The 26190-nt window shown below is 44.4% G+C and overlaps 1 pseudogene; it reads left to right on the forward strand.

Moving 5' to 3' along the window:
• The first annotated feature begins 214 nt into the window (after nucleotides 1–214).
• On the forward strand, nucleotides 215–23086 carry LOC135887707 (butyrophilin subfamily 1 member A1-like; annotated as a pseudogene).
• The last annotated feature ends 3104 nt before the right edge of the window (nucleotides 23087–26190 follow it).

A 26190-nucleotide genomic window follows, 5' to 3' on the forward strand; every position in this document is an offset into this window, starting at 1 on the left:
ACTGAGTCAGCGCCTATGCGCGGATATGATGCAGAGGGTACAAAATCAGACTCCTAATGGAAACTCAGTTTCATTCTAAAATATGGAATCAATGCTGTCACACCATCTTGTGAAAACTCCAATATCCAGCTTCTCATAATCACTGCATTCTACTCACAAAGTTGTATTATTGTTTGTTTGTTTCTCTCCTCTTCCCTGTTGTCTAGATGAAATTACAGTGAAGATGAAGTTTCTCTTGTTCTGCCAGAGGTCCAGATTCAGCTCCTCTCTGCCCGGTTTTATTATTGTCTTCATAACTTTTTATGTTCACAGTGTCCTCACTGCCTCTGCTGCTGCTTATAGGATTTATTTAGCCCCCAATCCTGACTCACATTAAACTTCAATTACTGTGAGTAGTCCCAGTGAAGTCACTGGAACTACTCACAGAATGTAAACTTAAGCATCGAGCAGAAGCAGGACCTTAGTTGTTTTTGGCTATATTTATTTTGTTGCTGGAATACTTTATCTGATCTTGGGGTATTTACAGGTCTGTTTATTCATACATAGAATCATAGAATATCAGGGTTGGAAGGGACCTCAGGAGGTCATCTAGTCCAACCCCCTGCTCAAAGCAGGACCAATTCCCAACTAAATCATCCCAGCCAGGGCTTTGTCAAGCCGGGCCTTAAAAACCTCCAAGGAAGGAGACTCCACCACCTCCCTAGGTAACGCATTCCAGTGCTTCACCACCCTCCTAGTGAAATAGTGTTTCCTAATATCCAACCTAGACCTCCCCCACTGAAACTTGAGACCATTGCTCCTTGTTCTGTCATCTGCCACCATTGAGAACAGCCGAGTTCCATCCTCTTTGGAACCCCCCTTCAGGTAGTTGAAGGCTGCTATCAAATCCCCCCTCATTCTTCTCTTCTGGAGACTAAACAATCCCAGTTCCCTCAGCCTCTCCTCATAAGTCATGCACTCCAGACCCCTAATCATTTTTGTTGCCCTCCGCTGGACTCTTTCCAATTTTTCCACATCCTTCTTGTAGTGTGGGGCCCAAAAATGGACACAGTACTCCAGATGAGGTCTCACCAATGTTGAATAAAGGGGAACGATCACGTCCCTCGATCTGCTGGCAATGCCCCTACTTATACAGCCCAAAATGCCATTTGCCTTCTTGGCAACAAGAGCACACTGTTGACTCATATCCAGCTTCTTGTCCACTGTGACCCCTAGGTCCTTTTCTGCAGAACTGCTACCTAGCCATTCGGTCCCTAGTCTGTAGCTGTGCATGGGATTCTTCCGTCCTAGGTGCAGGACTCTGCACTTGTCCTTGTTGAACCTGATCAGGTTTCTTTTGGCCCAATCCTCTAATTTGTCTAGGTCCCTCTGTATCCAATCCCTACCCTCTAGTGTATCTACCACGCCTCCTAGTTTAGTGTCATCGGCAAACTTGCTGAGAGTGCAGTCCACACCATCCTCCAGATCATTAATAAAGATATTAAACAAAACCGGCCCCAGGACTGACCCTTGGGGCACTCCGCTTGAAACTGGCTGCCAACTAGACATGGAGCCATTGATCACTACCCGTTGAGCCCGACGATCTAGCCAGCTTTCTATCCACCTTACAGTCCATTCATCCAGCCCATACTTCTTTAACTTGGCATCAAGTGTTTCTTAAAGATTGTAAACTATGCCCAGAGCATTGGATGGATATTCTTATTGCAGAGTGATAATCTAAATACATGAAATTATTTGGGTTTTGTATTTATGAAAACGTTCCCATTATTCTCTATAGTTGCAAATATAAAACTGGACAAAAACTATCACAAATTCCAAATTGGACCAACAATAAGTGTTATTTTGGTTTGGTTTCTCTTTTTCTTTAACACCATCTTTGCTCCCTAACTCTTCAGGCCTAATAACTCCCCAGCTCACCTTATCTCAATTCCCTCCTCTTCCACCCAAGACCCTACATTGAAAGTGTCCCACCACCATCCCCCGCCCATTAAAACCAGTGGGACTATTAGCCTGAGCATTTCAGCTGTTCTCAGACACCGTGGTGTCACATGAGACAGAGGTGGCAGCTTGGCACCAAACTATTTAGAGCTTCCTATATCAAAAAAGAAACTCCTTGAGTTGCACCAGAAACATACTGGACCCCAGAACAGATCACAGAGCTCAGGTGTTTAACACTCCACTGGAAGAGCAGAGCTAAGCAAGCAGGACACTATAATCTGCAGCAGCTGGAGATGCCAACTAAACTTCAGGTGACAAGGCATTCTCTAAGCATGCACAAAAAAGTGGACAGTTTCTCTAGGGCCTCATCCAAATCCCACTGAAATGTAGGGGTAGAAAAAATCCCACTGACTTCAGTGAGATTTGGATCATGCCCTCCCCCCTCAAAATTCCTCTATTTGCCTCTCTCAGTTTACCAGGCCTAATCATACTCCATGGGCAGTCCATGTTACTGCATGGGGAGGGCAGGATTTGTGGGACAGAAGAATAATAAGAAACAGATCGTCAATGAAATTAACATCAATCCTCCACTGGGATCTGCCATCCAAACCCCTTCCTTAGTGAGTGAGTTCAGTTGAGCATGACCAGTGCTTAATTTGTAATGAAAGAGGTGCCAGGGCTCAAGCAGGTTTTTTACTTTCATAACTGATATGGCAAGCCCAGAGGTCCAGGGGTGATGAACTGCCAAGCCTAGATGTGCCGGGGCTCAGAGTTGGCAAAAATTAAGCACTCAGGGTGCCCCCCTCAATCAGGACAGGCTAACTACAGTTCTGCTGCCCTTTATCCATACAATAAGGATAAAAACATTTCAGGACCCCCACATTCAACACTAAAGTGATTTGTAACCCAACACCAGCCAAAATTGATCACTTGGGCAACACAGCTCTGTCTGCTGGATACCTAGTGTCATAACTATAAAGGGAAGGGTGACAGCTCTCCTGTGTACAGTGCTGAGATCCCTCCTGGCCAGAGACTCCAAATCCTTTTACCTGTAAAGGGTTAAGAAGCTCAGGTAACCTGGCTGACACCTGACCCCAAGGACCAATAAGGGGACAAGATACTTTCAAATCTTGGGGGGGGGGAAGGCTTTTGTGTGTGTCCTTTGTTTAAGGGGTTGTTCGCTCTTGGGACTGAGAGGGACCAGACATCAATCCAGGTTCTCCCCATCTTTCTAAACAAGTCTCTCTTATTTCAAAATTGTAAGTAAAAGCCAGGCAAGGCGTCTTAGATTTACTTTGTTTTCTCAACTTGTAAATGTACCTTTTACTAAAGTGCTTATCTTGTTTGCTATACTTTGAACCTAAGACAGAGGGGATTCCTCTGAGCTCTTTAAGTTTGATTACCCTGTAAAGTTATTTTCCATACTGATTTTGCAGAGATGATTTTTACCTTTTGCTTTAATTAAAAGCCTTCTTTTTAAAAACCTGATTGATTTCTCCTTGTTTTAAGATCCAAATGGGGTTTGGATCTGTATTCACCAGGAGTTGGTGAAAGGTTTCTCAAGGCTTCCCAGGGAGGGAATTCTTAAGATGGTGGCAGCGGACCAGAGCTAAGCTGGTAGATAAGCTTAGAAGTTTTCATGCAGGCCCCTACATTTGTACCCTAAAGTTCAAAGTAGGGATACAGCCTTGACATGGTGGCACAGCGGTGGGATCGTTTTAAACCCAAAAGCCAGTAAGATTTTTTTTTCCTTCTAGCTGCTTGGAAAGCAGAGCTGAAGGTAGATGCATATCTTATCTCTCCTTGCCTGAAGGCAGAGGTGTTAAGTTTTTTTAACAAGGTCCTTTGTTAAGAGAACGGTTCAATAAGTGAGCAAACTTTGATCTGGTAAAGGTAATTTACAATCTGAATTGTTTTTTTTTTCTTTTTACATCCTCGGAAGTAGCTAGTTAGAAAGTCTCTGTTAACTCAGCAGCACTCAGCAGGAGCCTGAGCTAAATACATCCCAGTTTCAGTCAACTGCAGAGGGGTGTGGCCCAGCACAGGAAAGCAGGAAAATGACTACCAGTGAAGCAGCTAGCAAACTAGAACTGGCCAGACTAGAAGCAGAAGAAAATGAGAAAAAACATCAGAGACTACTTCAAATTAAAAAACTCGAGAAAGAAGCCAAAGAGGAGGCCCACAAGAGAGAGATGGAGCTGGAAAAAGCCAAACATGAAAGAGAAGAGAAAGCCAAACAGGAGGCCCATAAAAGAGAGATGGAGCTGAAAGAAAAAGAGATGGAACTGGAAGCAGCAAGGACTAGGCAGGGTGCATCAGCCCATCCTAACAACTCCTCTCCAGCTACCACTTCCCATCCCAGGAAATTCCCCACCTACAAGGCAGGCGATGATACTGAGGCCTTCTTAGAAAATTTTGAAAGGGCCTGCCTTGGATACGACATCCCTCCAACCCAGTACATGGTAGAGCTGAGGCCGCAGCTCAGTGGACCCTTAGCAGAGGTGGCGGCTGAAATGCCTAAGGAACACATGAACAGTTATGAACTTTTTAAAAACAAGGCCAGAATCAGAATGGGGCTAACACCTGAGCATGCCCGTCGGCGGTTCAGAGCCCTAAGGTGGAAACCTGATGTGTCATTTACCCGACATGCCTACCACATTGGGAAAAATTGGGATGCCTGGATATCAGGAGCAAATGTTAAATCTACGGAAGAGTTGCCCTTCCTATTGCAAATGGAGCAGTTTTTAGAGGGTGTTCCTGAGGAAATAGAAAGGTACATCCTAGATGGGAAGCCCAAAACTGTAACCGAGGCGGGGGAGATTGGAGCCAAATGGGTGGAGGTGACAGAAAAGAAAAAAGCTAGTAGCAGTTGGAGCGAATATCAGAAGGGGCAAACCGAAACAAAACCTTATCACCGGGGACAACCCAAGGCCCCACCCACATCCCAAGGGAAACCCCAGACGCCTTCTCACCCCACCACACCAGTCTCCATCAACCAACATCGCCCCGGTGATACCTTAGCAGGGCGATGTTTTAAATGTAATGAACTGGGGCATATAAAGGCTCACTGCCCCAAGAACCCCAACCGATTACAGTTCATTACACACCAATCACACCAAAGAACCCCAGACCCAGATGCCTCTCTCATACCCTCGGAGCGAAGGGAAACCTTGAGAGTGGGCGGAAAGAAGGTTATCGCTTGGAGGGACACTGGGGCACAAGTGTCAACTATCCACCAATCCCTAGTGGACCCCAAACTCATCAACCCGGAGGCTACAGTGACAATTCAACCCTTCGTGTCACAGTCTGTAACCTTGCCTACAGCCAAGTTGCATGTCCAGTACAAGGGCTGGTCAGGAATGTGGACTTTTGCAGTCTATGACAATTATCCCATTCCCATGCTACTGGGGGAAGACTTGGCTAACCATGTGAAGCTAGCCAAGAGGGTGGGAATAGTCACCCGCAGCCAGGCTAAGCAAGCTTTCACCCCCATCCCTGTTCCTGAGCCGTCCACCAGGACCCCGTCTGTGTTACCGGAGACCCAAACACAGGTGGTGGAACCGGATCCCCTGCCAACGACTGCAACAGCCGTAGTGGATCCAATCCCAGAGACCCAGCCAAAGCCAGTCCCAGAACCGGAACTGGCAACGCAACCAGCACCAGAACCATTGCCAGCACTGAGTCCAGCGCTTGCAACCCCGTCTACAACTCCAATGCCAGAGGGCACCAGCGAGCCTAAACTGGCGGAAGCAGCAGATAACCCTACCCAAGAGGCTCAGCCAGAGCCTGAGATACCACATAGTGCACCAGCGGGCAGCGGTTCACAGTCAATGGAAAAAACCCCAGCCCCTACATCGCTTCCAGAGGGACCAAGCCCCAGTCCACAGTCCAAGGAGGAACTGATGTCTCCAGCATCAAGGGAACAGTTCCAGGCCGAGCAGGAAGCAGATGACAGCCTTCAAAAAGCTTGGGCGGCGGCACGGAGCACCCCACCGCCTCTCAGCTCTTCTAACCGATCCCGGTTTGTTGTAGAAAAAGGACTTTTATACAAGGAGACTCTTTCTGGTGGGCACCAGGAAAACTGGCATCCTCAAAGACAGCTGGTAGTTCCCACTAAGTATCGGGTAAAACTCTTGAGCTTAGCCCATGATCATCCCAGTGGCCATTCTGGGGTGAACAAAACCAAAGACCGGTTGGGGAAGTCCTTCCACTGGGAGGGAATGGGCAAGGACGTTGCTAATTATGTCCGGTCTTGTGAGGTGTGCCAACGAGTGGGAAAGCCCCAAGACCAGGTTAAAGCCCCTCTCCAGCCACTACCCATAATTGAGGTCCCATTTCAGCGAGTAGCTGTGGATATTCTGGGTCCTTTCCCAAAGAAGACACCCAGAGGAAAGCAGTACGTACTGACTTTCATGGATTTTGCTACCCGATGGCCGGAAGCTGTACCCTTACGCAACACCAAGGCTAAAAGTGTGTGCCAGGCATTAGCAGACATTTTTGCCAGGGTAGGTTGGCCCTCCGACATCCTTACAGATTCGGGAACTAATTTCCTGGCAGGGAACATGAAAAACCTGTGGGAAGTTCATGGGGTGAATCACTTGGTTGCCACCCCTCATCACCATCAAACCAATGGTCTGGTGGAGAGGTTTAATGGAACTTTGGGGGCCATGATACATAAATTCGTAAATGAACACTCCAATGATTGGGACCTAGTGTTGCAGCAGTTGCTTTTTGCCAGAGGGCTGTACCACATCCCAGTTTAGGGTTTTCACCATTTGAACTTGTGTATGGCCGCGAGGTTAAGGGGCCATTACAGTTGGTGAAGCAGCAATGGGAGGGGTTTACGCCTTCTCCAGGAACTAACATTCTAGACTTTGTAAGCAACCTACAAAACACCCTCCGACACTCTTTAGCCCTTGCTAAAGAAAACCTAAAGGATGCTCAGGAAGAGCAAAAGGCCTGGTATGATAAACATTCCAGAGAACGGTCCTTCAAAGTAGGAGACCAAGTCATGGTCTTAAAGGCGCTCCAGGCCCATAAAATGGAAGCGTCGTGGGAAGGACCATTCACGGTCCAGGAGCGCCTAGGAGCTGTTAACTATCTCATAGCCTCCCCCACCTCCAACATAAAGCCTAAGGTATAGCATGTTAATTCTCTTAAGCCCTTTTATTCTAGAGAATTAAACGTTTGCCAGTTTACAGCCCAGGAAACTGATGACGCGGAGTGGCCTGCAGGTGTCTACTATAAAGGAAAAAGGAATGGTGGCGTGGAAGAGGTGAACCTCTCCACGACCCTGGGACGTCTGCAGCGACAGCAGATAAAGGAGCTGTGCACAAGCTTTGCACCGATTTTCTCAGCCACTCCAGGACGGACCGAACGGGCATACCACTCCATTGACACAGGTAATGCTCACCCAATTAGAACCCCACCCTACCGGGAGTCACCTCATGCCCAAGCGGCTATACAAAGGGAGATCCAGGACATGCTACAGATGGGTATAATCCGCCCCTCTACCAGTGCATGGGCATCTCCAGTGGTTCTAGTTCCCAAACCAGATGGGGAAATACGCTTTTGCGTGGACTACCGTAAGCTAAATGCTGTAACTCGTCCTGACAACTATCCAATGCCACGCACAGATGAGCTATTGGAAAAATTGGGACATGCCCAATTCATCTCTACTTTAGACTTAACCAAAGGGTACTGGCAAGTACCACTAGATGAACCCGCTAAGGAAAGGTCAGCCTTCGTCACCCAGGCAGGGGTGTATGAATTCAATGTACTTCCTTTCGGGTTGCGAAATGCACCCGCCACCTTCCAAAGACTTGTAGATGGTCTCCTAGCAGGATTGGGAGAATCTGCAGTTGCCTACCTCGATGATGTGGCCATTTTTTCTGATTCATGGACAGAACACCTGGAGCACCTGAAAAAAGTCTTCGAGCGCATCCGGCAGGCAGGACTAACTGTTAAGGCTAAAAAGTGTCAAATAGGCCAAAACAGAGTGACGTACCTGGGGCACCAGGTGGGTCAAGGAACTATAAATCCCCTACAGGCCAAAGTGGATGCTATCCAAAAGTGGCCGGTTCCAAAGTCAAAGAAACAGGTCCAATCCTTCTTAGGCTTGGCCGGATATTATAGGCGATTTGTACCACACTACAGCCAAATCGCCGCCCCGCTGACAGACCTAACCAGAAAGAAACAGCCAAATGCAGTTCAGTGGACTGATAAGTGTCAAAAGGCCTTTAACCAGCTTAAGGCAACACTCATGTCTGACCCTGTGCTAAGGGCCCCAGACTTTAACAAACCGTTCCTAGTAACCACAGATGCTTCCGAGCGAGGCGTGGGAGCAGTTTTAATGCAGGAAGGACCAGATCAAGAATTCCATCCTGTCGTGTTTCTCAGCAAGAAACTGTCTGAGAGGGAAAGCCACTGGTCAATCAGCGAAAAGGAATGCTACGCCATTGTGTACGCGCTGGAAAAGTTACGCCCATATGTTTGGGGACGACGTTTCCAACTACAAACAGACCATGCTGCGCTACAGTGGCTTCATACCGCCAAGGGAAATAACAAAAAACTTCTTCGGTGGAGTTTAGCTCTCCAAGATTTTGATTTTGAAATACAACGCATTTCGGGAGCTTCTAACAAAGTGGCTGATGCACTCTCCCGGGAAAGTTTCCCAGAGTTAACTGGTTAACAATTGTTCTTGTAATAAAACATATTGTTAGTTTTTATATAATCAGTAGTATGTCTAAAGGTACATGTGTCTTATTAACTCTGTTTTCTCCTAGAGCTCCAGGAAAGAAATCACAGCCAGTGTGGAACCAAACGTCCAACACTATCTGTGATTTGGGGGGCGTGTCATAACTATAAAGGGAAGGGTGACAGCTCTCCTGTGTACAGTGCTGAGATCCCTCCTGGCCAGAGACTCCAAATCCTTTTACCTGTAAAGGGTTAAGAAGCTCGGGTAACCTGGCTGACACCTGACCCCAAGGACCAATAAGGGGACAAGATACTTTCAAATCTTGGGGGGGGGGGAAAGGCTTTTGTGTGTGTCCTTTGTTTAAGGGATTGTTCGCTCTTGGGACTGAGAGGGACCAGACATCAATCCAGGTTCTCCCCATCTTTCTAAACAAGTCTCTCTTATTTCAAAATTGTAAGTAAAAGCCAGGCAAGGCGTCTTAGATTTACTTTGTTTTCTCAACTTGTAAATGTACCTTTTACTAAAGTGCTTATCTTGTTTGCTATACTTTGAACCTAAGACAGAGGGGATTCCTCTGAGCTCTTTAAGTTTGATTACCCTGTAAAGTTATTTTCCATACTGATTTTGCAGAGATGATTTTTACCTTTTGCTTTAATTAAAAGCCTTCTTTTTAAAAACCTGATTGATTTCTCCTTGTTTTAAGATCCAAAGGGGGTTTGGATCTGTATTCACCAGGAGTTGGTGAAAGGAAGGAGGGGGGAAGGGTCAATTTCTCCTTGTTTTAAGATCCAAAGGGGGTTTGGATCTGTATTCACCAGGAGTTGGTGAAAGGAAGGAGGGGGGAAGGGTCAATTTCTCCTTGTTTAAGATCCAAGAAGTTTGGATCTGTATTCACCAGGGAATTGGTGAAAGGTTTCTCAAGGCTTCCCAGGGAGGGAATTCTTAAGATGGTGGCAGCGGACCAGAGCTAAGCTGGTAGATAAGCTTAGAAGTTTTCATGCAGGCCCCTACATTTGTACCCTAAAGTTCAAAGTAGGGATACAGCCTTGACACCTAGGCAGAGTAGGTGAGTTCATGTAAATACAGTCTGGTCCTGAAGCCTTCGCCCCACCCCTGGCTCATCATTAGCTGTCAGGGGAGAGTCATTCAGACCTTGCTTACAAATCATAATTTTGAAATGATAAGGTTGGCCGACATTGCCAAAACAAATGTGCCAACATTGTCAGAAAAAACAACAGGTGTGTCAAAAAGCTAATCTTTGTTCACACTTTTCAAACCTATTATACTTTTTTAGGTACAAGTATTTTATCATACATTGTATATGCTTTTAAAGTGTGTTAGTGTTTCATTTCAATTCAGATTTCCAATCAATGACTAAATTGGCACTGTATGTAACTAGTTGACTACTGGGGGGGTGTTGGGGAAATTCAGGGTGGGGGTGTAGGGAAATCCCCAGTACCAAGCTTGCCTGTTATCAGCTCCACACACTATCTTAGTGGTGTGTGCCTGTGCCATACACTGAGGCTGTCTGTTCTTAGAACAGAGCACTGCTCTCCCTTAAACATTCAAACTGAAGTTTTTCATGGCAGGTATCTGCCTCTGGGTGAATTTTCTGGAAAGTTTGTATAAAATAGAACCTGTTGGATGTGACCTTCATATCAAATCCTCATTTTCCTTTGAGCTTATTTTATTTTTGTCCTGGTGCATTTTGCAGCCCAGTTCACAGTGATTGGACCCAGTGACCCTGTCATTGCCATCGTGGGTCAGGAAACAGTGTTATCTTGTCACCTGTCCCCCAGGATGAGTGCTGTAAACATGGAGGTGAGATGGTTCCGGTCTGAGTTTTCTTCCTTTGTGCACTGGTACCATGATGGGAAGGATCAGTATGAAATGCAGATGCCAGAGTATCGGGGAAGGACGGAGCTTTTGAAAGCTGGTCTCACAGATGGAAACGTTGCCTTGAGGATTTTCAATATCAGACACTCTGATGAAGGACTATACCACTGCTTTGTTCAAGATGATACATTTGATGAAGTAACTGTATTGGAACTGCAGGTAGCAGGTCAGTGGCTTGTGTCTGTATTATCTTTGTGTGGGCTACAGGCTTTATTCTTTCTTTCTTTCTTTCTTTCTTTCTTTCTTTCTTTCTTTCTTTCTTTCTTTCTTTCTTTCTTTCTTTCTTTCTACAGTAACTCGGACTCCCTGCTTGTGAATTGTTTTAGAATAACACAGTGCATCTAAATTTCAGCAAACAGCAATGTTCATACTTGGGGGAAATAGTCTGAAAACTTTCCCAACATGTTGTTAAAAACATTTTCAGGATGGCCAAGGCACTTTCTTGCTCAAAATAAATTTTTGTTTGAAGTTAGGAGAGAAAGGACTTCTGGACAAATATGGCCTTCCAGTTGCTCTGCAGCTGTTTCTAGGATGTGTGGCTATGGTGGGATTGCCACACTTTTATGGCCTTCTTATTGGTTCACTGCTGGTTGTTACTTAGAGATTATTTAAAATCGAATGCAGCCTTGTTATTTGCGGAGGCAGTATAATGGTGATGGTGGGTGGGTGGGGTGGGAAGTTATGTATTTTCCACTCTTACACAAGACTGAGCATTTCTCCCCTGCTCCTTTGACACTGTAACCATTAAGCCAGTTTATATATATATATATATATATATATATATATATATATATATATATATATATCCATCCAATGCACTAAAAACCAGATTTTCAAAGAGTTCAGGTCCTATTTAAATATCTAAATCAAGTGTCATATCTCCAAAGGTGCTCAGCACTCAGTTACTCCTGTGTTAAGATGACAATATTTCCCACTGACTCAGTGAAATTATTTTAAATACTTGTTCACATTTTTGTGTCCCCATACGTGTTGGGATTTCAGAGATTCCAGTATTCATTTATCACTTCCACTGACTATCCATGTGAATTAGTGCTTTCTAGTGTGAGTAAGGGATCCACAAACTGTCCCTTTTCCCTTATGCTTTATAAATTAATTCATGGAATTAACACCATTTTATGTATTTTTCCCCTTAAGTCTGGGCTCTGCTCCTCTCATCTCTGTTGAGGGTCACCAGAATGGAGGGATCCGGGTGGTTTGTCAATCAACTGATTGGTACCCAGAGCCTGAAGTACTGTGGAGAGATCTCAGTGGGAGATATCTACTGTCACTCTCTGAAACAACATCTCGAGGTGATAACGGCCTGTTTGAAACAAAAACTGCTATCATTGTAACGGAGCATTCAAACCAAAACTTGTCCTGCTGCATCAGGAACACCATTCTTAATCAAGACAAGGAATCAGCCATTTCTATAGCAGGTCAGTTACCATCCAAACCCCACTCTGAACTCACCACCAATAGAAACTAAACAAAACATAGGAAGAAAAGAACTGAAGACTCTGTGGTGGATATTTCATAATCCACATACAAACAAAGAAGATGGGAGGCTGGTATATTTGCAGAGTCAGAACAGAACAAGGAGTAATGGTCTCAAGTTGCAGTGGGGGGAGGTTTAGGTTGGATATTAGGAAAAAACGTTTTCACTAGGGAGGTGGTGGAATCTCCTTCCTTAGAGGTTTTTTAGTTGGAGATTGGTCCTGCTTTGAGCAGGGGGTTGGACTAGCTGACCTCCTGAGGTCCCTTCCAACCCTGAGATTCTATGATTCTATGAGTCACAGTTCAGGCAATTTGATTCCCTTAATTATATTCAGACTATCAAAGATTTGGATTTCATGTAAATTTAATGTTGAGTCCGACTTTCCTGATACAGCACAAAATAAAGGAAACAAACAAACAAAAAAGCCCAAAAGCAAAAAAACAAGCTTCCAACATTTTTTAGAAGAAATTTTCACTCAATCCACTGACACTTTCTGTTCCTGCAACCTTAAATGCACCGTAAATGACTTTTTTTAATGTGGTAAATTTTGTACTGTGGCTTGTTTGTGATCTTGTTGCTGCACCAACTCATTCTTCATTAGTTGTTGTGTGAAATGCCACCTAAGTCGTGATGTTGTTTCTTCTGACATTCAATGAGAATGGGGTGGGGCTGTGGGCAGGACCGTGGGCGGAACGGGGCAGGAGAGTTGGGGAGGGCCCCCCCACTTTCTGTGGCCCAGGGCCTCATGAAACCTTAATCTATCTCTGACTGTGAGCACAAGAACAGCAAATGAAATTTAATTAGTTTGCTGCACAAATGTTTGGAGGAATTTTGATTCTTATCCAAACATTTGGGGGTAATAGTGGGTTTTTCAAAAATATGATAATTAATTTGGCAATTTCTGAATTTTGCAATTTATATCCGAACTCTATGGCCCTCTGAATATCAATGAATCAAATCAGGCCTGTTTTTTCAAGGATAAATCAGTGTTAAAGCTGTGTTGGTTGGAGCCATTTTTAAAATCAGTTTCTGGTTGGTTGTGTAGGATAGACCTGACCATTCTTTCATTCTTATCTCTCACAAATCATGCTGGGCACTATTTATGTATTTGTATGGAATAAAAACATATGTTTTTAGTCACCGCTTCCAAACTAAGGCAAGTCCTGGATTTTTTGTTTTTTAGATCCCTTTTTCCCGAGGGTTAATCCCTGGATGGTGGCTCTGAGTGTGATCCTGGTGGTTTTGTTTGGATTCATTAGCCTCACTGTTTATCTCTTTACAAGGAAAGGTAAATATTAGAGGGAGAAATATACTGTAAATACAGGTTTTAGCCTACTAAATGAATAAGGGCACTTCAGGAATTTAACATTAAAAGAATATGTGACCTGCTGGTCTTGTCCTAAATAAAGGAGAAGAATACATGTGAATTTATTGGTAGAGGGGAGGTGGGGAGAGGAACTGGAGGGAGGAGAGTCTCCGGCAGTAGAACTGAGCCAGAGAATCAGATCATAGCTGATGCATCTGCATCCTGCCAGGGATGTAAATACCATTTAAAAAAATTAACCATTTAAATGATTAAAAATATTTTGTTTAAATGGTTAACCAATTAAAGGGCCAGCCCGCTGGTGCGTCTGGGGACAATCCTGCGGCTGCTGTGGCTGGGGCCGCTCCAGCCGGCCGGCTTTGCTCTGGCCGCTCTGGCCAGGCAGCACGGCTGGGGCCACTCCAGCCAGGTGGCGCTGCTCTGGTGGCTGGGGCCGCCGCGGTCAGCAGGCTGGCCGGCGCAGGGTTGCTGGGGCCGGCCGTCCCGGGATTAACGGTGAAGGCGGGTTAACTGGTAAGACTAATGCTTACCAGTTAACCGGTTAACCTTTTACATCCCTACATCCTGCTTGGTCCTCCAGCTCCCGCTCCTCCCAGTTCTCAGGGGGCTACTGGTGTCCATCTCTGGTCCCACTTGAGACAAGGTTCTGCAAAGCCTAGTCTCTCCTATTTGTACTTCAAATCTCTTTTTTGCTACTAAAGTATAGTGCATTAACATTACAGTGATGGGCCCTATAAAGATGCCCCTGTGGTAAGTCAGTAAATAAACACATTTGTTCCTTGGTTACGGAGAAAATAATAGTATCTCTCACATCACTCAGACACAGCTATCTGTAAACCCTGGTGAATTTCATGCATAAAAAAAGTCTTTGTCCAACTTCCACAAAATTCAGACACATCCCTCTGTGCTCCTAGTGAATTTCATACATATTTTAACTCTGTTTCGTGAAGAAAGGAGATGATAATATTTATTTCTATATTTTTAAGGGAAACGTACTGAAGAAATTGGTAAGTTTCATTTTCCTTTTTTCCACAAATACATTGTTTGTACACACTTACACAGTTGTATATTGACCTGTTTGTGTCTTTTGTTTGATTTGTTTGTGTGAGTGTGTACATGTTCATGTAGTTTTAAAAAATCTGAGGTAAGTTTAAATTGGATAAACTTCATTCCAAAATGTTATTGGAGGAGTGATGGGCAAGATAAGTAATGCAGAAGAGGAAGTTGAATAGAAATAATTTCTCAGCCTTAACTTTTGTATTGATGATACAGCAAAATAACATATAAGGGAAGCGCATAATAAACTTTTATATTTATTTCTGTTTATTTTAGGGAAACAACATATAGAAATTGGTAAGTGTCATTATCCCCACCCCCCGACAAGAAAACAGTTGTACAAAATTGGATCCTCAGATAGGAGTTGTTTAATTGGTGTGGAGTTGCTTGCTTGTAAATTAAACTTTTAAAATTTTATTGCACTATGAAACCTGTTTTTGTTTGCTTGCTTGCTTTGTTGGGTGTGTGTGGGTTTGTTTTTTAATGTAACTTTATGAAATGTGGGGAAAGACTAAACTGGATACATTTCATTCCAAAATCTAAATTGAAAAATTGATAAGCAATAGAGTCATAGACTAGAGTTTAAGACCAGAAGGTACCACCAGATCCTCTGTTCTGATCTCCTGAAGAGGAGATTTAATAGAAAGAATATTGCAGCCTTAACTGTCATGTTAATGATAAAGGGAAATAAAATAAGAAGAGGGGAACACATAACAAAAACTGATATTTCTTTCTTTCTTTTTATGGGAAATATGATGCAGAAATTGGTAAGTCTGATTCACCTCCCACTGAGGAGAAAACTTTTGTGCAATGGTGGATCTTCTGTGGGTGTTTCTCTTTAATTTTTCTGGAGTTGGTTCATTTTTACTTCAGCTTTTTAAAAGAAATTGGGACAAGACTGAACCTGAGGAATTTCAAACCAAAATGTAATCTGAAGTGTTTTACTCAACAAAATCGAGTTTTGTATTGCAACGATCTCTCTCAGATTCTCCAGGTTGAATAGAAATAATCTCTGAGCCGTTACATTAATAATTACAACCTAAAACCAAAGACAAGTAACTTGTAAAAGTAGCAAGCTACACCTAAAGTACGGTGACACTATGGGCACGTCACCAAGCAAAAACAAACAACTTCAGCAGTGAGTCTCAGAGCCCAGATCAACTGACTCAGGCTCACAGGGCTCATGCTGCAGGGCTAAAAGTAGCAGTGTAGATCTTTGGGTTCGGGCTTGGGCTGGCTCGGTCTACACTGCCTCAGGAACGAGGTGCCAGCCGCTTCCAGGAGCGGTGTGGGGCCAGGGCAGGCAGGGAGCCTGTCTTAGCCCCGTTGCGTGCCGCTGCCATCTGGAGCCGCTCAAGGTAAGCGGCGCTGGGCCGGAGTCAGCACCCCAAACATCTCCTGCACCCTGCACCCCAACTCCCTGCCGCACTCCTCCCGCACCCCAGCCCCCTGCCTGAGCCCCCAGCTGCACCCCACACCCTCCCGCACCCCAACCCCCTGCCCTGAGCCCCCTCATTCACCCTGCACCCTTCCTATGCCCCAACCCCTTGGCCTGAGCCCCTTCCTGCACACCACACCCCCTCCCGCACCCCAACCCCCTGTCCCAGCCCGTCATTCATGGCCCTGCATGCAATTTCCCCACCCAGATGTGGCCCTCGGGCCAAAAAGTTTGCCCACCCCGGTCTACACTGTGATTTTATAGCTAGGCAGCCCAAGCCCCGGGAGCCTGAGTCTGCTGCTCCAGGCCAGCCTTTGGCCTTTTATTGCAGTGTAGACACACCCTCAGTGGCTAAGCCCGATAGAACTACCTCTGAGGAAAGTCAGTAAGTAAATGCTCACAATCTTCAGAGAGCAAACAAATTTATAGCAATTTTAAAACTTCAAAACCAAGTTCTGAGTTAGTCAAAATATATTGACTGTAAAATCGCTCTGCCCAGCATTCACATAACTCAGACGCAGCCCTGAACTCCATGGTGAATTTCATACACATAGAATTCAGTCCGTTAACTGTGTGCCAATACAGAAATAAACTCTGAATAATCATTAATATTTATTTCTGTACTTTTTAAAGGGAAGCTTACTGCAGCACTTGGTAAGTGTCATTTCTCCTCACTCCACAGTTACAACTTTGTACAAAGCTATAGCTTGATTAGGGTGGGAATTTTGGTTTGTTTGTGTGCATGCTCACGTGTTTCTTTATTTTTATTAATGTGGGGTTAAGGCCAAGACTGATCATTTCTCGCCGGAAGATAATTTGAAAAAAGCAACATGCAGTTAAAAGGAAGAGGTTTACATAGAAATGAGCTCTCAGTCTTAACTTTAGTACTGACAATACTGAGAAATGACCCATGAGATAAATGTCATAGAAATAAAACAGTAATTTGAATAGAAATGTTGACAACCTAGGGCTAGTCAACACCAGAATCACTACTGCGGCACAGCTGTACTGATGTAGTTGCGCTGCTGTAACGCTGCTAGTGCAGACGATCTATGCTGATGGGAGAGAGGTCTCCCATCAGCATAATTACTCCACCTCCCTGAGCGGCGGTAGCTATGTTGGCAGGAGAGCTTCTCCCACCAGCATACCACTGTCCACACTGGCACTGAGGGCGCATCTACACTAACGCTGTAAGTCGACCGTAGTTATGCTACTTCAGTTACCTAAGTTACATAACTGAAGTCGATGGGAGACACTCTCCTACCAACTTACCTTACACTTCTTGGGGAGGTAGAGTACAAAGTTGAAAGGAGAGCGCTCTGCCATCAACCTAGTGGGTCTTCACCAGACCCACTAAATCGACACTGCTGTGTTGATCGCAGCAGTGCCAATTTAGCAGTAAGTATAGACAAGTCCTTAGATTGGTGTAACTTACGTCACTTGGGGGTGGCTTTTCAACACCTCTGAGCGACTTAAGTTCTACCTAAGTAAGCACGAGTGTGTACAAGCCCCTAATGTAATAAAGACATGTAATATATAAAAGAAGAGGAAAATGAAACCTTTTCACTTCTGTGGTAAGACCTAAGTAACTCTAAATAGATTTGTTTCTATTAACCAAAGAAATAGCAAATACCCAAGTCATTTTATCCAAGTATACATATTTGTAATTTAATTTTTCTCCACAATTGTAAATCTTTATGAATAATGATGAACTCTCTGACCTCCAGTGATGGGGATTTCACAATCTCCCTCGGAAGCCTGTTCCGAAGCTTATCTACCCTTGTAGTTAGAAAGTTTTTCCTAATATCTACTCCGAACAGCATACTCTCCACTCCATTATGTAAGTCATTAATGAAAATACTGAATACACCTCTACCCCGATATAACGAGACCTGATATAACACGAATTCGGATATAACTCGGTAAAGCAGCTCTCCGGGGGGGCAGGGCTGCGCACTCCAGCGGATCAAAGCAAGTTCAATATAAAGCAGTTTCACCTATAACGCGGTAAGATATTTTTTGGCTCCCGAGGACAGCGTTGTATCAGGGTAGAGGTGTAGTACCAGACTCAGGACAGACCCCTGTGTGATCTCAAAGTTAAATATGTGCATCTGTCTTTGTAAGATTAGTACCTTTGCATTTAGTTTTGCTCCCCCTGAACTAAATGGAAGATTTGCTATTGACCTCAATGGGTGAAGAATTAGGCCTTTATTGCCAAGTATTTTGCAACATAATTGTAGTGTGTCAGTGGGGAAACTGTTTGTAATGTGTTAATAGTTACATGGGTAATTGGACTTCCTATAATAGAAAAGTATTTTAAATGTGTAGTCTCTAGAGACACATCTTCACTGCAGAGTTAGTCCAGGTGATCGACACCTGGGCCTGAGCAACTGGGTTAGTGTCGCCCAGATGTGAGTGTCCCCACTGAAAAGCCTGACACAAGTCATACCCATGTTGCTGTGTCCACAATGGTGCTGTCCTCACCAAGGACTTTGCATGGAACTTACTATGTAAGCTGCCTCCAGAAATGTTTGAATGCTAGTGTCAGTATGAGATCATAGAAATGTAGGGCTAGAAGGGACCTGAAGAAATCATCTAGTCCACACCCGTTCATTGAGTCAGGATTAAATGTACCTAGGTAAAGCTCCCAATCTCACTCACTCTCCTCCTCTTCTGCTGCCCATTTCCCTATATTTGCAAGTATTGCTGGTTGTACTGCTTTGATGCACGCAGCAGAGTGTGCCACAACACATCACTGATTTTGTGTTTATCTCCCCCACACACACACCCTGTCACCTCCACACACACTTGGAATCCACATGGCCAGGGAGGAGGGGGCAAGAAAGGAGGAGCAGGGAAAATGGAGGTTTCTTCTGTCCTCAGTTAAAGCTTTGTTATCAAAGCTGATCCCGAGTACATAACATCCCTATGGCAGTGATGAGACTGGTCATAAACAGTTGTAATATTCCCCATAACACTAACAAATATAGCAGCTTGCCTCTTACCCAGCAGCTGCAATGCTGGTCCCTCTTCTGCATCCTCCCTGGTCCATTCTCCCATCTCTTCCCTGAAGAGGTCCTAGGATTCAGACTTTAGGTCATCCTGGCAATGTCACAAAGCATGTAGCATTTGCTCCAGCTCCTCTGGTTCCACTTTGCCTGGTCAAGCACCAGTACCATCCATAGTCAAAAGCCCATCCAGGGGGAAAGGGGGATCTCTGCTTGGGGCAATACCAGCACCTGGCCCAGCTCCTCATAGAAAGGGCTCATTCCCAGTGAGTTATCAGACTGAGGATGTGATCCTTGATTTTATGTGGTCTTGAGGGTTTGATTTTCTCCCTGCATTGTGATTCCCTCTGGTGAATTCCCTCCTCTGCCAGCAGCTTGGAGATATCCTCCTGGAACAGCATATTTTGACTCCATCCCTCCCCAAATTGTGGGTGTTACTGATCTCACACCAGAGGTCCACCAGGATCTTCATATTAGTACCTGACCAGCTGGTAGCATGCTGGGAGGATGATCTCCTAGATGGCATCTCTGTACAAGTACTCTGGAAGTGCAGTAGAGTTGTAGCAGACCATATGCAATGTAGGGTTTAAACACCAAACCAATGTCTACAAACTGGAAGGTGGCCTGTGGTGTAGAAGAAGGGAGTAGGTAGTGGCTAAGAAAATGTCCCAGGAGGAATTGTGGGAAGGCACTGGAGGACTATCAGCAACTGAGTTGATTAGCCTCCATCCACACTGGAAAGTGGGCAGGTAACCAACCTGAGTTAAACTGGGCTATCGCCTATACTCCAAGCCTTTCCACTAACCCTAGGATTAAGGCATCATCAAACCTGAGTCAGAATTTTTGTGTATGGGCAGTAAATGGGTGTATTATTGTGTATGGGCGCAACAGCCAGGTAAGATCCTGAGCTAATTCTGCAGTGAAGCTACACCATGGTAGAGAAACATTCATGCAACCCAGTGGAGGTTCTGCAGCTTAATATTGCAGCATACATCTGGAAGAAATTCTGTCTTTTTTCCTCAGTGTATTAGTTTTGTAATATTGAATCATACAGTATTGGTTCAGATCAGCTCTCATTTCTAATTATATGCTTGGTTTTAGGGTGGAGAAGAACTAGAGAAGAAGGTAATTAAAGATCACATTTTATCAAAATCCAAATATCAGTTCCCATGAGACAATGTGCCTCTTTTTCCTTGAATGTGGGCGTGGATGTGATAGTTCAGGCAGACCTCTCCAACACCCTGCATTTCCCAGGACATCATGAGGTGAAGCAGGGTTTGTGCCTATGTCCTGCCCTACCACACCATAATGAATCTATATCATATGGCATCTACTCTTTCTGCCCCTCCACCACCTGCATGTACACTACACCAGGGGTAGTCAATAGGTGGACTATGGGCTCTTGAATGGACCCCAAAATATTTTTATTTACTTATCATTATTGTTAATTTTTTGTTCTTATTTTCTCTGGAGTCTGGACCTTGACTGTACCTGGACCAAGATATCTGGACCTTGGGGGGGGGGGGGAATTGGTTACCCCTGCACTACACCCTACAGAGATTTGTAATAGCAGCCTCCACTCATAGAGATCCAGTGGGACATGCACCTCCATAGCACTACTCTAGGGGCAGTTTGTTTTATCACCCTGTGCTGATGGACTATCTCCAATGACACTCTGTTTCTTTCTTCATCTTCTCCCCTCTGAAGAAAGCCAGTAGCTCTGCAAAGTCCCCATACTGACAGGGTGAGCAGGGACTGTGTCTGTGGGAGATTCTTGCTCCAGTCTCAAGTGGAGAAACAGGGCCTTGATCACAGACAGGGGCTCTCCTGGCTCCATTATACAGATTTGGGGAGCTCCTGTGATCAGAGCTGTGATCTTGTCTCTTTTCTCCTCTCTCCAACCACCATGATCCCAGCATGGTCCTGTCTCTGTTAAACAGGGCATCACTTCAGCCTCCCCATCACTAGCATGACCCTCTCTCTCTTTCCACCAGCCACCTATTCTGCACCTTCTCCTGCACATGTAGCTGCTTCCTCGTTCCACCATGAACCGCCTTGACTTGTTTTAACCCCTGTCACTGTGCCTCGGTGGGTCACAGCTGAGGATACCAGATTCAGGACAAACTGATGAGAAATGGGGCAGACACCCCAAACTGGTGATTATGCTACCATTAGATATACCAAGCCAGAAACAAAAGTAATTTTCTGTCTCACCACACTGGTTAACAAGAAGTCAAAAATGCAGTCCCCTTATACATCCCAGCCCTTGTTTCAGTACCCAGACGCTAGACTTTATAAGTGGTTATTGAAAACCAAGTTCATCAAACAAAGGGTTCCTCTGATCCCAAGAGATCAGACACAAAGCCAGGACAATATGTAACTCAGATCTTACCCAATAATCATGCTTTTGGCAATCCTTTAGTAGCTAAAATCTAAAGGTTTAATTTTAAGAGAAAAGAAATAGAGAGTTAAAATGGTCAAGGAAATCATATACATACGAGTGATTGCAAAGTTCTTATGTCAGGTTTGAATCAGTGATGGAATAACTGCTAGCTTGCAAAAGTCTCTCTGGAAATTACCCAAACAGCTTGGGTATCATCAGTCCTTGTTTAGAACTTGCTTGCTAGAAATCCAGTCCAGAGAAGTGAGACAGGAAATTAAGACAAAACTGAGATGTTTTCGAGGTCTTTTATACCCTCTGCCATGCAGATGGCATTTTACTGTCCCAAACAAAGCTCACAGTCTCAGTTTACATAAAATTACACAAGATGGAGTCTAGGGTCACATGCCCTTACATTCTTTGATGACTCACAGTCACAGCCATTATTCACATTCTGGCTCGGGTGTCCACAGGAAGGCTTGCTGGGTGGGATTAATTTAGTCTATGGCCATTATGAGAGTTAATTGCCTTTGATGGGCCATAAACACAAAGCTGTCTGGCTTCAATTTAGATTTTACCTGATGGGTGTTATGCCAGGAACAGACACATTTGGGATACAGAGAGAGAGAGCGCGCCAATATTGATAACTTCAGATACAGTGATGATACATGGATTTAAACTGTATAATCTTATTTGATAGATTGTAATTTTTCCATTGATACCTTACATGACATACTCCTGTATAAGATTTGTTGCAATTGTAGTGGTAGGAACAATGATATACATGGTCATATTTCAGCAATACAGTGTCAAAACCCCTCCCTCCCTCTCTTGTGCTAATGTACTTTTGTGCTGCAACTGCTGCTAAGCAGTAAAATTCTGGGCATGCTCAATACTAGTACCATTTGGCCTCTTGCTATCTGAGATGTGACATTTCAGAGTAGACCGGATGCAGTGGGGAGGCCCCATACCAAAGTCCACCAAAGGGGCAGCTGGGACACAGTGATATTTAAGGTTGTATAATTTGCTGGGGCAACCCTGTGGTACCAGAGTCTCTAGTTCCCTTCTTGAGGAGGGGGAGAGGTCGGGGAAGGACAGGAAAAATTCTGAATCTAAGGCCTTGCCCAGCTGCTTCTTTCACTCTGTCACTGGCCCATCTCTGCCTAGCAACTGACTCTCCCTAGCACTGGGCTGAGATCTCAGAGCTGACAGGTAAATCCTGGAAGAGGGAGATTTCCTGGTTCACTCTCCAGCTGGGACAGATTCTGTCAGTGACATGATCAAACCCTCCCCCAGGACTGAGCTTTGCCCCTAACGCTCTGCTTCTCTCTCTCCCCAGTGAATGTGACTCTGGATCCAGACACAGCTCATCCCCAGCTCATCCTGTCTGAGGATCGGAAAAGTGTGAGATGGAGAGACACATGGCAGGATCTGCCCGACAATCCTAAGAGATTTGACACTGAGTTCTGTGTGCTGGGGTGTGAGGGATTCACCTCAGGGAGACATTGCTGGGAGGTGGAGGTGGGGGGTGGGGAATTCTGGGCTGTTGGAGTTGCCAGAGAGTCTGTGAAAAGGAAGGGAGGGATCAGTCATAACCCTGAGTGGGGGATCTAGGCTGTGGAGTGCTGGTGGGGTCGGTGCTGGGCTCTCACCTCCCCTCCGACTCCCCTGCCCCAAAGCTGGGTCCCCAGCAGGATCTGGGTTTGTCTGGACTGTGAACGTAAGCAGGTGACATTTTTGGATGCTGATGATGAGTCCCCAATCTTCACTTTCCCACCAGCCTCTGTCCCTGGGGAGAGAATCTTCCCCTGGGTGGGAGTAGGGTGGAGTTCCCAGCTCAGACTCTGTCACTGAGATATGAGAGAATATCACACGGGGGACCCTGAAATCAGCCTTTCTAGCCTCGTACTCCCTAGTCTTTATGATCTTGGAGGACACCTATGTACCCAACCTTCTGGCCTCTGTGACCCTTGGAATTTCCTCCCTGACCCTCCTGCAGGAAGGTTGGCACCACTGTAAATTATCAAACACATGAGGGAGGGGAGGGAGTGGACAAAAATCACAAGATAAACAAGTGTGACACTCTATGCCCCAAAACAACACCCTGGCACCTCCATATTCACCACTGTAATATAATTATGATCTGTTTGGTCCAAGTATGCCTTGTGAGGTATCATTCTAAAGGTCTTGATCTGCTAAACATTAATACCTCATTGGATTTATGTACTATCATTGTATGTGAAGTAATGAAGTTTTGCTATGTATGTATTACTGAAAGATGTGAAGTTGGAAACACCTACAACTAGCCTTTCAGGTACAACAATGAAGAAGCTAGACAGTGCTAATTGCCAGTGATAAGGAAGCAGATCCAGGGGAAATGCTTGCAGTAAGAAACCAGCAGCAGTTTGAACATGAACCAAAAATAGCTGATATGGAAAGAGAAGCTGCTGAAAGAGAGTGCCTGTGTTTTGAACATGAATGGCATACATTTGATTGCAGTAACTAGAAGCTAAGGCAAAAGTGGACAGACTTAAGCTCCAACTCAAGAGAATGAAGGAACAACAGGAACTGTATCATCCTGGAAAGCCAGCTCCTCCCAACAGCAAAGATGGGGATAAAATCTATCCAGTTTGTAACCGTGTTGGTATATTGTTTGACTCTAAGCAGTTATCTGTGTGTACAAAATTTACCTCAACACTGCCACCTTTTATGTAAATGATTTTACTGTAAGCTCAGGTGAAGGAAACCCCATAACTTGTGCAGAAAATGTAAACGTCAATGGTAAAAGTTGTTTAGCACAAATTACAGCTTCTAACATCACTCTTTTTAAATCAGATTTTGTCAAACAGGAAGATTATTTACCAGATAAGAGTGTGAATATTGTGATCCTCTATGAGTTTACTGTAAGTGCGCGTTTAGCCAGAATCCATCTTGATTGGTGTAAGGAAGTTATTGCCTCAGGATCTTTTGATTGGGGATGATATCAAAACTTTGTTCAGTCAAGTTGATAACATAAACCAGTCACAGGAAAGAAATAGTCCTGAACCTGTGTCTACTAGAGGCAAGGATTTGCCTATGGAGGGTTTCTCCAAATGTCTGTATGAGGAAGATAGCTGTTTATCTGTGCAAAGAAGCAGTGCATATGTGGAAGAAATTTCTGAGTGTCTGGTATCTCAGAAGTGAATCTGGCATTAGACAAGGCTCAGGAAGATGTTTCTCTAGGGCAAATTAAAGTTGGTGATCAGGTTAAAGCCCTAACTGAGGAAGGATGGGGTACAGCCTTGGTGAGTGATGGATTGTTTGCAAGTAAAGGTTTTGAAAGTAAGCCTGAAAAAGGTAGAAATGATTTGTTTAAAGCAGCTCAGTGTAATGAGACTCTATCTGTAAGAGAAAGTAGTTTATCTGTTAAGGGAGGGGAAGGTAAAAAAAGCTTAAGTTTAGATGAGCATAGGCAGCTTTCTGAGCTGATGGCTTTGTCTAATCAGCAGTTTGGGAAGGCAAGGTTAGTGGAACGTGACTATCCCTATACCTTATCTGTTACCAGTGTGTGGAGAATTATGACAGTGAAGGAAATGGTCCTGTGTCTGTTAGGGGTAATGACTTTCCCATGAAGGGAACTACCCCAATCTCCAAGCAGTTGTCTGTGAATAGTCATGTGTGCTGGCACAAAGGAAAGGATATCCCAAGCTGTTTGTTTGTTAAAGGGGAATGTTTCTCCAGCTCTTTTCTGTTTGTAGAGCAGACAGAAGAAGCTGTCAGCCTCTGAAGGTTGAAAATGTATCAGTTGACCCAAAGTTGGTTCTAGATCCAACTAAAGCAGGCAGGAAGTGGTCCTAAATTTGTGTCTGCTAGGGATGATGACATTGCAACTAGGTTACATCCAGTTGATGTCATAAATAGCTCCCAGAGACCGAGCGATTCGGGTACTTCTATTTTGCTTCTTGCTAGTGTTGCTGGGTAAAGATAAGACAACCTTGTCTGATCAGGGTGATGTGATATATCCAGGCACAAGGAGAGCATGAAGGTGATTTGACTGTTACCCACTGACAGTGTGGAAACTTGTAACAAGGAAAATAATGCTTCTGATCTTGTGACTATGAAGTCTAGCAGTTTACCTGAAAGGGGGGTTTGTGAAAATCCTCCTGATGGGTCAGAGGTGATTCTGGATGTAAGTGAAACTCAGATGGAGTTTGGTGATTTGTCTGTTGTGCCAAAGTCAGTTCTGGATAGGAATAAAGTTCAGAAAGAATCTGTTTCAGTGCTTGATATTGCAGAAAGAAAGGAATTTCTGGGTGAAGTCTCTGAAGTCTGTAAAAAGTCAATAGCTGTGCCTAGTAGGGCAAAAAGGAATTGTTTCCATTGACTCTTAATGGGCCATTGTTGAACAGTCATTGAAATGTTGAACAACATTGAAACAGTCTCTCTTCTGAGGAAAGTGTGTTCGGGCCTAGTGGCCAAAGTCTTTCAAATGAAAATGAATCCACTGAATTTGCTTTGAAATAATTCATTGTAGATTTGAGGAGATTTCAAATGGAATAAAAATTGTTAGAGAGTTTAAACAGCCCTATAAGCGTAACCAGCTTGTCGGGGAGAAAATATTGTTGGGACAGGACTGTCTCCATGTTGATTCTTTGAGTAAACAGTCTGTATCTCAAGTTCAGAGGGAAGACTGGACAGCTGAATCTGCAGAACAGGAGGACAGTTGTGCAGTTACGAGAATAGAGGGGATGACAGGTAAACTCTCATCTATTTTGGATGTGTCTTGTAGTCTCTTAGTGGACTTGACATCTGATTCCATGTGGAAGCAGAGGTTGGTGAGGGAAGGACAAAAGAACCTTGAGTCTAACATGATAGTGAAAATGGATGGTATCTCTTTAAGAAAGAGTCCAGCCTTGGAATTGGTAAAGCTTGAGGATTTGAAAACTAGTAAACAAGCTAGTGTCTGTGTTAATGCAAAT

The sequence above is a fragment of the Emys orbicularis genome, chromosome 13 (genome assembly GCF_028017835.1).
Source record: "Emys orbicularis isolate rEmyOrb1 chromosome 13, rEmyOrb1.hap1, whole genome shotgun sequence".
Classification (NCBI taxonomy): domain Eukaryota; kingdom Metazoa; phylum Chordata; order Testudines; family Emydidae; genus Emys; species Emys orbicularis.